General features: G+C 36.1%; 1 protein-coding gene across 1 annotated transcript in view; it reads right to left on the bottom strand.

Annotated features, from left to right (window-relative positions):
* LOC110452975 (inositol polyphosphate 5-phosphatase OCRL-1-like) overlaps positions 1–12,614 on the bottom strand; it is a 61,960-nt gene that overhangs the window by 6,461 nt on the left and 42,885 nt on the right. The window lies entirely within an intron of this gene.

Genomic DNA, 12,614 nt, shown 5'->3' with positions numbered 1-12,614 from the left:
TCTCAGATGTCTTTTATTGACCCCCAAAAAAATAGAATTACAACACTTGCTAAGGGGAATGACAGGAACATTGGACTGATGCTTGGTTTGAACCAGAGGGAACAAAAGAGGTACAATATGTCTAACCCTAACCGCTTCAGCCAATCGGAGGACATGGTACGTGGCCCTTAGCTTTTGGATTTTAAACCAACCTCAAAAATAACAACACCTGTTCAGGACAATGAGAATTTTATGCATATCAAGTTTGGTTACATTAGTATTGGCCTAATGGAATCTTCCTTGGTCACAACCATGCAAAAAACACTTGTATGAAGATTTAGTCAAAATCGGCATTTGAAATCGAGATAAAAATGGACAAGGCCGAAATGTTGGATTTCAAATCACTGCATAAAAATGACCTAGAAATGATGAAATATATAACATACAATTGTATATACAAATGTTACTAAATACTAATTGCTTAACTCATTCACCCCTGAAGACTCATTTGAACTCTTCCAATTCAAAGGTTGGAATAGTTCATTATGAAATTTCAGGGGTGAATGTGTTAATCCAAGATAACCAAGTTTTGTAATCTAATAATCCTGTAAAATTTCATGAGTTGAAGAATATCAGCATATCGAATGCAGGGATCATTAATTATTGGTTATAACACCAAATTTGTGTTTCCGTGTAAATTTCCACCACTTACAAAATTTACAATTCACAGTTTGTGTATGTAAATGGCACATTGCCTCTTCTCTGAAATGGAATGTATCTGTGAAGATTCTTTTTTTTAAGGACCAGATTTATTTTATCAAAGTAATTAAATCTTTAAAGGAACGTATTAGGTATCTGAAGAAGTGATACCATTGTAACAAAGCGCGATATTAATGTAGACGAATGTCCGGTAAACTCGGTATTAAGGACAACCTAGGGAGCTATAAAAAGGAAATCCGGACAATTGTCGAGAATCCACGGAGACTGTTAGCTGTAAAGTAAATGTGGGTTAACCTAATCTTGTACTTTCCTTAAGCCTTCATATGATTACGCTATTTTCTGCACGCTAACACTTCCCTCCTTATAAAGACCAGGCCGACTACTACACGGTACACATACAGTGACAAAATCAGATTAGGCAAAACCAATATTTTTCTATGCGAATCGTCACATGTGGGTACTTAAGTATATATCACATTGTTAGATTCGCCGATAGTGCGAAAACAAGCGTCGGAAATACATAGCAACATGATCAAAATAAATCAGGAATGCTGTCTGTTTTTACAGCATTTACGACCTATTCAGTTGTTAATTGCAGACAGCATGGAGCACCAGCTAACACAGAAACACTGCGGCTGTAGTAACTAATAGTGAAATCAATCAATGGGGCTATGTAACTGTGTCATTAAAGTATGTGTTAGAATTTATGATAAGACTTCTTTCTTTTGCCCCTACGGAATCTTTCCATCTTAATGAAAATGATTGAAAATGTTATACACTTCAGATAGGTAACTAATGCTTCAAAACATGAGAACACATTTTTTTTTTTTTTTTTTATTAATTAATATAAATTCTTGCAGTTGTGAAATTCCAATATATTTGTATAGATCCAATAGTATACCTTAATAAGGTGGTTATACTCAAATTTTCTAAGTTGCTTTGGTAAAAAACATCACTGCATGTAGTTTAACTCATTCACCCCTGAAATATCATAATGAACTATTCCAACCTTTGAATTGGAGGAGTTTAAATGTGTGTTCAGGGGTGAATGAGTTAAGCTCATTTAATGCAAACGTGTCTGACACTGCTTTCAGGCCGGAACTTAGAACATCAAGACACAGCACTTAGGTAAACTTTGAGCTTCAGAACTTCAAATTTGATGCACAGATTTAATATAAAGGTTTGAGACAGCCTAGGACCTACAGCTTTGAGACACAAGATGTTTGATGCAAGCAACCAACAGCTTTAGCCAGGAACCTTCAGCTTTGAGTCACTGGACCTTTGGCTGCTAATGAACTGCAGATTTGATGCACAAGACCTAATCTCATAGCTATGAGACAGCCATAGATCAACATCTTTGAGTCACTGCAAGCATGAGTTATTAGGGACATGAGTTATGAGTTATTAGGGACATGAGTTATTAGGGACATGAGTTATTTAGGGACATACAGATTTTAGCTAGGACACCTTCAACTTTATGCCATGAAGCCTACAGCTTTGAGCCATGGGACCTACACTATCCTTCGAGACTCCGGAAGCTTGAGCCAGCCAGTACAGCTCTGAGACTTCCCATAGTCGACTGACCCTAGATAGCTGTTGCAATTGTCTAACCCTGTATCTTTCGTCACTTTAAACAAGATTTTATGAAAACTGTTTTACAGTTTTCTAAGTGCGAAACTCTTCTGAAGAGAAGGTACATAATATGATGCAGTAAACATAATGCATGCAACCTTAAGTAGATAACACCGTATTCCTAACAGACGCTCGGAGGCTATGTGGATGCGACAGATCAAGAGCTCTGTGAAGTGTTTGCATTTTTTTTTATCATAATCTCAAAAATCAAGTATTCTACAATAGTTTTAAACAGCGTAATGTCGTTAGTGTCAACTGGGCCGTTTCCATGGCCACAGAGCTTACATGTCAGTTCCGACATGACACACAAATCACATTATGATGTTTCACAATTGAATCCATTCCAAGGCTATTTTTTTTAAATTTTATTTTATGAGATAACAAGGGTTCTGGTTGTGGGACACAACTGTTCTCCTGAAAACAACCACAATTACAATACATTGTAGTTTAAATCTTACTCAGAATTGCAAACTGCTTTGGCATGCAACTTAATCATCTTCCAATTAGCTGAGTACATGTATATAACTATCATAAATCAAGAAGATGACGATCCTGATTGTTAAATTGCTTTTACATTTTGACTGCAGCAAGACTTTTTATTTATTCTTACTAATCATATACTAAAACCTTTCTAAACTGGATATCGCAAGCTTGATCTGAACTCTTTTTGTTCTGAATGGACAGGTTGTTGGAATACACAGGTTCAATTTAAATTAAGAGCTTTATATAATTATACATTAAAAATTTAAGATATAGTTTATAAGGTTTCCAGCTATATTATGTAGTACCAAGATTACACCGAGTCTTATCACTTATTCAAGTTTAAAAATCTGTAATATGTAGGAGAGATAGAGAAAAAAATGAAGAAAAAATAAAGATTCCCATCTGATATATGAAGATATATACTTTAATAAATTTTTAACCAACCTAAAAAAATAACAAAACGTTAAAATCTGGTAAATTAAGACAATAACAGCAGTTAAAAGTTCAAAATAGACCAATTTGAAAAATGTCACGTTTTTTTCATGGCCATTCTGAGCAGCCATCATTGATTTCAATATCGACTCTCAAAAAAATTTCTTCAGGGCCACTGATAACATTCCTTTTCAAATTTTAACCAAAATTGTCGAAGTATAAGTTAAAAAATCAAGTTTTAAAGATGGTGGTCTTGGCTGCCATCTTTGATTTTGGATTTAGAAATTATTGTTATCATGGATTCAAGTTATCCCCCCTCATTCTTCTTAACTCTTTCACCCCTATGTAACTTTAGTAGACTCTACCATGCATTGATCTGGATGAGTCCATTATGGTCTACAGTGGTGAAAGGGCTAATCAAAATGTAAATTTGACAAATATAATTTTTTACATTCCTTGATATTATTATCGTTTCAACTTCACTCAGAACTCTGCTTTCAAGGAGGAAACAAGTGAAATCTCAATTTTTGTTGCTTATTGATTCAGAATGACTATATAGGTCAAACATAAACATTTGTTATTGGAATGTAACAGGTACGATCAAATAAGAAGACGCTACCTACAATGTTTGCCCCATAATATTACTTTGGAGTTATTATTATTTGGAGATGATTCGTTTTCATTGGCTGAAAATAAGTTCATATTTCTAGTTGTACAGAATTATATTCTTAAAACTGGCAGATTGCTGTTTAGTATACTTGGTGATAGGTTTACATAAGTGTCTGCGACACTTGTTCCTATTTCCCTTTGTCTTTTCTGTTCATTGTAATAACATGCTTGAACTGCAATAAAAGAAAGTTTAAACTAAACATAAATGTAAAAGAGAAGGTCCGAAACTAATATAATAATAAATCATGTGGGAATTTACTTTCAAAGAAGAAAAATTAAATTGAATTTATCTCAGGCCTTCTTGAAAACTAAACATTCTTCAAGAACGGCAGCTCTCTCGACAAGTCTGAACTCCAACCCATTCCAAATTGAACGATATATCCCCCCTGAGATAGATTAGAATTACAGCATAGCTGTGGAATTTCTCAATCTGTCTGGGAGTATTCGCAGTAACTGAGCAGTAATAACTGATGGAGCATGCATCACCTCATTGAAATGGTGTCCTCTGCAATTTACCTCAAGGACAGTGCACTGGTAACAGACTCTAGAGTTTATCTTAACTCATTCACCCCTCAAGACACATTTGAACTAGCGCTTTTCCAATTCAAAGGTTGGAATGGTTCATGATGAAATTTCAGGGGTGAATGAGTTAAGGATGCCTGTCTCATTGAAGGCAAAACTCTAGAGAGTTCCACAATATTTGTTTCATACATACAGTAAGATCCCTTAACTCAATCACCCCTGAAAACAATTTTGAACTCTTCCATTTCAAAGGTTGGAATAGTTCATTATGAAATTTCAGGGGTGAGTGAGAAAAAAAGGATATAACTGTAGTCAGACTGAGCAAACAAACTGCTTTAGGACTGGGTAGCTTAATTAGTAAAGAGCAACTTAAGTCTTACGCTCTACCAAATGAGCTCAAAAAGAAATTTTCCCTCGCGGAGTCGGTAGGAAACGGCTAGTATTTTGTACCAGGATGACGGTTTCATGCGCGAGATCCATCTCAAATTATGGCAAATCATGCATAAATAGTGATAACAGATTTTACATGCAAACTGCAAATTATTCCTTTAAAAACCTGTGCACAATCTGGTATTTCAGCCAACTGTTATTCTAAATCAAAGTTATTGGACTAATAGCAGGATTATGATTATGATTTATAAATGGTCATCAAGCCCTTACAGTCGTTTCCCCTTTAGGGGTCTGGACACAGATAACATAGAAATTTGTAATGAGACATGTTTTCATAGTGATATGTACTGCAGACAATTGTTTTTACCAATTGTGATTTACGAAAGATTATAAAAACAAATGGATGAAGACCTCAAAGTTAACCAAGATTAATACGAGTCTTAAAATGTTGTTAATTTAGGATAATTCTTACATTACATTGTACTGAAGATTACTTGCTGTAATGTTTCTCCGAACATACATGTTCCAAGGATTTTCTAATGCTTCTAACACAACCACAGCTAGGAGCTGAGGAAATTTGTTTCGAAGTCAACTTTCTATCGAGAGTAATTTGTTAAAGATCTTCAACAAACTTAATTTTGTTTTGCTATTTAAAAAAACATTGAGAGTAAATTTTCTATTGTTACATCCACTCAAGTATCTCTTAAGAACAATTTAATTTAACTCGGGAGGCAGCGACATTCAACAGGATGTTAAACTTCTTCATTTGATCTTTCAATAGAAGCAAATTGATCATTTCATTTGGGGCTTTGATGCGTGTAGCATTCACCCAATCCCCTCTGTCGCCATTAAACCTATACAAAGCCTTGATTAAAGCACTCCTTCGACACTGATTGCAATCCACTTTTTCGAGGCATTTCAGAGATTCAGATTTAGCAAGAAATATCTGTGAAAGCGAAAAAAAAAGAATTTCACAAATTAGATTCTTAAAAACTATGCCGTCATGCTATTTTTTCCACCAAGATAGCACTTCTTCATGAAAATGTGATCCATTCCGTTCAATTTTTAACGAAATTCTCCGAAAAAACAGCACAAGCCTGATAGCTACACAGGTTGCACCCACACTGCTTTCTTTAGTTTATAACGAAGAAAAATGAGCTAAAGGTATATTAACACCTGAAAACACCTATTTTTCGGATACTAAAACAGAATGTTTAAGATAATTACAGTGGCTGATTTACCACTGAATTAATGTGATAACCTGTTCATGTCGGAAACCGTAGCTGACAAGGTCTTAACAAATTTGGCTAAATCAATTTAGCGCAGAGGAAATTACGCCCGAGATATTTGTGCATCCGATCAGGCAATGCATTCGGAATTATTTAAAGAAACATGCTGATGGCTTAAACTATTTCTTCCATATTTATCATTCATTTATGCCATCTTGACATTGATTGTATTTCTATTTTTTTTGTGTCTTTAAATGCTCCCCCCCCCCCCCCCACCCCCGATTGGAGACTTGGAATATTGTTACAGATCACACAATATCCATGGCCATTATCATGATGCCTGAAGATATTCCGTCACGCTGTTTTTTTATTGTCCTTCTACCACATATATATATAGCATCATCAGTTCTCTCATCCTGTCTGTCCATGTGTCCTAAATGTGTTAACAGTGTATCATAAACTCTTTCACCCCTGAAGACATTTGAACTCTTCCAATTAAAACGTTGGAATAGTTCATTATGAAATTTAAGGGGTGAATGAGTTAAACAATACCATGTCGTCTGCCTTTTAGCTGACCGACTGTCCACAGGCTTTGCACAGATTTTTCTCTGTAAAACTTGGAAAGAATTGACTTGGGCATGAAGTTCCCATAGATTGGTTTGCTTTCATATTCTTCCTCTGTTGTCTTTCCATATATGTACTTATTGACTACAAAACTAGGGACCTGGAGAGTTAACTGAATTTCTCAACCACTTAGAAATTTAAACTGGAATTTTTTTTCTTTGTTCGCAGTAACTTTATTACACTTGAATATCACATCTCAAAAATCTCACCAACCTGAGCCGACTGACTTAACCAACATCAACATTTAATGCTCTCTGTAATGGCCCGTAAGAACTTCAAACGAATGAACGGGTCCTTGTGTGACCATAAACACTCCACTAAGGTTTAAACTCACAGTCAAGAGACAACTCATAAAATCAATTCTTTCTAATATTTCTACGTAAAAGCAACAATAAAAAAATGAAATATAAAATTTCATGGTTATATTACTTTAGAAAATACTATATAACACAATTTGTCAGCATTACCAGCGAGTTGATATTTTCAACACACTGCTACCCTGGGGTTTTGTTCAAGATATGTTACTGTTGATATCTGGGGAGACACACCACATTATAGCTATAGAAGCATATTACACAATTGAACCAAAGCTAGCTGAGCTACAAACACTTTGCATTCACTATAAGCAGCACGATTGGTGTTAAATTGCAATTTTATGATTTTTGAATTTATGAATCAACAGCAAATGTGGCAATAAACATAACTTCCAAAAAATAAGAATTAGGCACGTTAGTCTAGTAGTAGGAGGCCAGGCTCATGACCGAAGGATTGCAAGTTCGAGTCCCATCAGGACACTGTGTTGTATCGTTGAACAAGATACTTTAATCCGCTTGTTCCAGTCTACTCAGCTGTAAATGAGTACGTGGTCGGGCAGTGCTGTAATTGTTGAATGCTAGCAATGTGAGCGCTGAAATGGCAGCACCAGCTGTATGCTCCCCAGGGAGTTGAGAAAGATATTGGCTGGTTGCAAAGGCCCTGCAACCACGGATAATAATTTGTGGACCACTTTGAGACGACCTACGAACTAGGTTGTGATGAAGCGTTACATAAGAACCTCAAATTATTATAATATAAAATAAAAAATATACCGCAATGTCGACACACAGGAACACCAGAATAGTCAAATTTAACATCAAAACCCAACAACATGAACTGAAGAAACATCAAAAATAAAAGCAAAGACGTCATTCTTTGTTTATGGTTTTGCAGAAAGCAAAAATCTCACAAAACCTAATAAGATTATGTGAGGACATCCATATACGATGGAGCCACTGCATGATCCAACACACTAAGTATTGGAGACAAAACCTATTCATCAGGAAGCCACTGGTAAAGGTAAGTGTTTCCTGCACCGCATGTGGCTCCCGTCACAAAATCCAGCTGAGGGTATTCATTTTATATAAGGGTTTTTAAAATTTGTACACAAAAATAAAAAATAATCTTTTAATGTTTTTCAGAGACATTACATTGGGTGTGGCTTTTGTGAATAACAAAACTTCCTAAATTTGAGAAAAGTACATTTCATTTATTAATTGGAATTCTTTTGGATTTTCCCCCATTCAGCTCTTGAGATTAAAATTAGTTTTCCATTTTTTCATAACACAGAATTTTTCAATTAAAATTTACCTTTTACTCTGACAGACCTCACAAAAGTCAATTTATTGTGAAATATTTTCAGTATTTTTATTTATATACATATACAGAAAGTCAAAGTTAAGATCCTCAAATGTTATGAAAAGTCAGGTTGGTTCAACTAAAATTACCATCATGGTGTAACTGCCCCTCAGGTCAGTCTTAGTAGTGTCTATTTCTTAAAAGGAAACTCATATTTAAACAGCTTAAGGGGAATATAATCTTCAACCCCCTTCTGGGTAAGATATAGCAGGTAGATATTTCAACCTAGAAGGGAATTTCGACTCTGGATTTGTCTGATCAAAGTTTAGAAAAACAAAATGTCCAAGTAGCTAGTTCAGACAGAGATGTCCCAGTAGTTCAGACAGATGTTCCAGTAGTTTAGACAGAGATGTCCCAGTAATTCAGACAGAGATGTCCTAGTAGTTCAGACAGAGATGTCCCAGTTGTTCAGACAGCTGTCCCAGTAGTTCAGACAGAGATGTCCCAGTAGTTCAGACAGAGATGTCCTAGTAGTTCAGACAGAGACGACCCAGTAGTTCAGACAGATGTCCCAGTAGTTCAGACAGAGATGTCCCAGTAGTTCAGACAGAGATGTCCTAGTAGTTCAGACAGAGATGTCCCAGTTGTTCAGACAGAGATGTCCCAATAGTTCAGACAGAGATGTCCCAGTAGTTCAGACAGCTGTCCCAGTAGTTCAGACAGAGATGTCCCAGTAGTTCAGACAGATGTCCCAGAGGTTCAGACAGAGATGTCCTAGTAATTCAGACAGAGATGACCCAGTAGTTCAGACAGAGATGTCCCAGTAGTTCAGACAGAGATGTCCCAGTATTTTAGACAGAGATGTCCTAGTAGTTCAGACAGAGATGTCCCAGTATTTTAGACAGAGATGTCCTAGTAGTTCAGACAGAGATGTCCCAGTAGTTCAGACAGCTGTCCCAGTAGTTCAGACAGATGTCCCAGAGGTTCAGACAGAGATGTCCTAGTAATTCAGACAGAGATGTCCCAGTAATTCAGACAGAGATGTTGCTGTAATTCAGACAGATGTCCAAGTTATTCAGACAGAGACAAAGTAATTCAAACAGAGATGTACCAGTAGTTTATACAGATATGTTCCAGTAGTTTAGACAGAGATGTCTCAACTATTCAGATAGAGACGTCTAAATCTAGCCAGACAGAAATGTTCCAGTATGGTAAGACAGACGGAGATATTAGTTGTTATTTTGTCCTTCGGTATAAGAAACACTTCAGATCCCACAGCTATAGAACATCGTTAAGTAAAGCTCATCATATCACCCGTATCTTCAGCCTATCTTCTGTATATGTAAGAAATAACATGAGAGCAATAAAAAATATGAAAGTGAACTATCACCCTTTTTTAATTGGAAGCCTTTTCTGGAAAATCTAATGTGTCTTGGCAATATTTTGTGATTTGTGAGACTTTAGCACTGATTTATAGCTGGTAATTTGGACACAGCATGACAGAGAATTGCTTCTCAAATTCAATTTGTTTCATGTTCTGCTGATGCATAAATCAATGATTCCGTGGGATCTGTTTAGTGGTGTGTGTGTGTGTGGACGGCCCAGGCCCGACACTATATACTGCTGAGTAAATTAACGGACAGAGACCAGCTACCTAAGACAACCCCAACCAACACACTCACACACACACATATATATATATATACTGGCCACAAGAAATTGGAGAAAATTCCAATTAGCATATACATTGTCACATTTGGCTCGACGTCTGTGGTCAAATTATGGCCATCTAAGGGGTGATGAGAGTGACGGTGAACATTTCTTCACGAGGCGTTAGCATCAATCTTCTGATATTCTAACGAAAAAATGATGAACAGACGAAATATTCTCCCCCCCCCCTCCCCCTCTGAAATACCTCGTCCTCTTCTAATGTAAGACTTGTTCTAATACAATTTTATAGCTTCAAACATTATAAAGGAAAATGCCCATTTGTGACCATTTGCTCTTTGGGCCTGAAAATCTAATGAACCAAACAGCCAATAGCTTGAGATCTTTAAGTGCTGACACTGCGGAATAAAGATTTGTTTGTATGTTGGGTTTGTTTGTGTTTTACGTCCTATTAACAGCTATGGTCATTTTAGGATGTGCCAGGTTTTGGTGGTGGAGAAAAGCTGAATTCCTGGAGATAAACCAGGACCTGCGGCTAGTACCTGGTAACTGCCCCACGTAGGCCTCGAACCCGCGACCCAGTGGTGGAGGGTTAGTACGTGGGTAACAGATTGTCAAACGCCTTAACCACTTGGCCCCCGCAGAATAATAAATAAAACCCACAGTTTCAGTCTTAACCTAGCTGACAATTAATGATAACAAAATCTTTATAGGCATTAGACATTAGGCATTAGACATTCTTAACACATCTGTTGAAATCTAGATTTGTCCGAGTTACACCATGGACGAAATCATAAAACTGAGGAACAGAAATTTATCGCCCATTAATAACAAAGCATCTTTGACTAAACACATTTCTCACACATCTACAAATATGAAACTACAAGTTTACTTCCGCTTATTAAATATTTCTAAATATACATCTAAACTGTTGCAAAATGGTTAAGTAAAAAAATAAAAGAAATATTTTTCATGAGAATAGTGTGCTGAATTTTAGACCTGCCATTACATGTAACAACGAAAGAAAGTCAGCAGATTCTATTCACCAGGGGGCGTTTTCTTCAAGAACAAAAAACTTTGACAGTTAGTGCCAAGCAAGGAACAAAGACACAGAACACATGAACAAACAACACAGGAATCTGTGTAAAGTCAAATCCAGTTTGAATTGAAAATTCAAAAAGATGATTTACTTATTTTTTTATCTGAAGTGTTACTGTGTTTTACACTGCATGGACGAACTTAAAATCTCCATCAACTTGTTACGCTGTATTAGGAACAAATCTCCCGTGAGTGGTATTGAAATTCATCAAAAAGCCGGCAAAATTGCTGAATGCAACAAAGACTTAATCAAATCTCTTTATACGCACTCTCTACGAAAACCAAGCCAGTTCAAAGCGAGCGAAATCGAGGGAAATTATACAGATTTTAATGTCTGTTTTAAGTACCAATGCTTAGTACATTGCACTTATTTCTAAGTAATTACGCCCCTTTAATAATCATGATGTCATCAATAGATTGATGATCCGCAACTTCACATACTACTACTACTGTACTTTCATTCTGCACCGTAAGATCTAATACAGTCAAAATGTTTTAGTGAAAATTGTAGCGTCGTCTTTTGTGAATTAACCAATTTATACATATTTGCGTTGGGTGGGTGAACAGACAGGCACTGTAATTTTTTTACCGAATTTAAATTTTTTCAAAACACCATTTTCCTCATCACTTATAATGACAATATTGAAAGTATGCACAGAGAGAGAATGATTAGTGAAGAACTATAGACATCTAGTACCACTCTGATTTAAAAACATTTAAATAATATTTTTACTTAAATTGCCTGAAATATTATTTTCCACAAAAAAATGAATTCAGAAAATTACTGAATCGTCCACCACTAGGGATCATCAAGTCCTCTAAAACAGACATCTATCAACCTATTCACCCCTGACAAACATTTTAACTCTTCCAATTTAAAGGTTGGAATAGTTCATTATATAATTTAAGGGGTGAAGGAGTTAATACTTTCAAAATTTATAAGTTAGTTGCTTACCATAAATGTAAATATATGTATTGTACTTCAAAAGTAAGGTTAATGAATTTTCTCAGTGAAATAGGTCTTCAAAAAAATCTAGAAAGATGATAGAAGGCAAAACACAGCCAGCATGACACTTCGTGTGTTAACTTATTGATCTCCACTGAGCCGTAGGGACTTTGACAGGAGTGACCGTTGGAGTGACCGCTAAAATGACCGCTGGCCATTCCTGGTAGTATGGTCAGCAGCAGGAGGCCTGTTGATGGCTAACCCGATTGATCAGCGGGATTAAGTGAGATCGTATGGAAATTCTGACCGACAGCCCCGCATGGCAGCTCTCGTCGTTATTATGACGGGGAGCAAAAACACACAACACTTCATTACTTCCTAATCAACAAAACTTCACCTTTTATTCACGACTGTGCATATCAAAAGTCAGTCAAACAAGCATCGAACATCATCAAAGTCAATACCTCGGGGCTGTAACAAATCAATGTCTATTGCGAGAAAATCGTGTAATTAGTTGGTGAAATTTGCCCTCAATTTATGTCGTTCTCATTAGTAACAATAAAATATTGATAGTTAATCTAAACTGTTGTTTTGTTACTTAAACTCCA

The sequence above is a fragment of the Mizuhopecten yessoensis genome, unplaced genomic scaffold, assembly GCF_002113885.1.
Source record: "Mizuhopecten yessoensis strain PY_sf001 unplaced genomic scaffold, ASM211388v2 scaffold7021, whole genome shotgun sequence".
Taxonomy (NCBI): Eukaryota; Metazoa; Mollusca; class Bivalvia; order Pectinida; family Pectinidae; genus Mizuhopecten; species Mizuhopecten yessoensis.
The sequence above is the reverse complement of the archived record's forward strand: the minus strand, read 5'-3'. Positions and strand labels throughout refer to the sequence as shown.